At 46.9% G+C, this 1,218-nt stretch overlaps 1 pseudogene across 1 annotated transcript; it reads left to right on the forward strand.

Moving 5' to 3' along the window:
- The first annotated feature begins 682 nt into the window (after positions 1-682).
- Positions 683-1,218, forward strand: LOC307050061 (riboflavin kinase-like; annotated as a pseudogene). The gene has a single exon. The product of its transcript is annotated as a riboflavin kinase-like (transcript).

The following is a 1,218-nucleotide window of genomic DNA, read 5'->3' on the forward strand; positions in this document are numbered from 1 at the left end:
CCATCAAAAGCTGTTAAGCAAACAAGCGATATATATTTTATATATATTTTATATATTTTATGACGATAACGCATGGAAGCGTGGAGGATGGAGTGGAGGAGGTGTCTTGTCCACTGGGTCTTATATCAATATTTTAAGCATTACTACAGGGAGTAGCACTGGCTACCTTACCTTCTTGTTAGATTTGAGGAACAGCAAGTATTTAGGACTTATAGGATCTATCTATTCTCCAGCATCAACGTCCACAAGTATCCAACCCAGATCTTCAGAATAATATAGTACTCGTTATGCCTTTTCTTGAGAGGAAATAGCAAACACTTTTTGCATTTCAATCCTAAAGAGATTATTTCTCAGTGATAAAGCAAATGTTCACCATTTCTAATAGTGAACTCTTTGGGATCTGATTCACCACTGAAACAATTGTTTGCTTCTTAAGTATACTTTTTAAACATATCATTTTAAGACGAAAAGTATAGGTAGGGACTTCCGAGGTCGCCGGCGTTCCGGAGCCCAGACGCAGCTTCTGAGTGGCCCGGCACCTTCTGTTCGGTGAGGGTCTCGCCGGGGCGTGTCGTCCACTCCACTCGGCCCGTTGTACGCCTGTGCGCCCGCCCCGTTGGCCGGCCTGCGGAGCTCCTTCCCGTGTCCCCCAGCAGGTCCAGGAGGTCCGGGCACCGCCTCAATGGCGGCTCCGCCGGACGCGCAGACTGGACCGCAGCCCGCACCCCAAGCTGAGGGCGTCATGAGGCACCTGCCGTACTTCTGCCGCGGCCAGGTGGTGCGGGGCTTCGGTCGCAGCTCCAAGCAGCTGGGCATCCCTACAGCTAACTTTCCTGAACAAGTAATAGATAATCTTCCAGCTGATGTATCCATTGGCATTTACCATGGTTGGGTCAGTGTTGGAAGTGGAGACGTCCATAAGATGGTGGTGAGCATAGGCTGGAACCCACACTACAAGAATACGAAACAGTCCATGGAAACTCATATCATGCATACTTTCAAAGAGGACTTCTGTGGGGAACTTCTCAATATGGCTGTCGTCGGCTACCTCAGACCAGAAAAGAACTTTGATTCTTTAGAGTCACTTATTTCAGCAATTCAAGGTGATAAGGTGATATTGAGGAAGCTAAGAAACGACTAGATTTACCAGAACATTTGAAACTCAAAGAAGACAATTTCTTCCAGGTTCCTAAAAGCAAAATAATGAATGGCCACTGA

Source organism: Hyperoodon ampullatus (genome assembly GCF_949752795.1).
Source record: "Hyperoodon ampullatus genome assembly, chromosome: 3".
NCBI lineage: Eukaryota > Metazoa > Chordata > Mammalia > Artiodactyla > Ziphiidae > Hyperoodon > Hyperoodon ampullatus.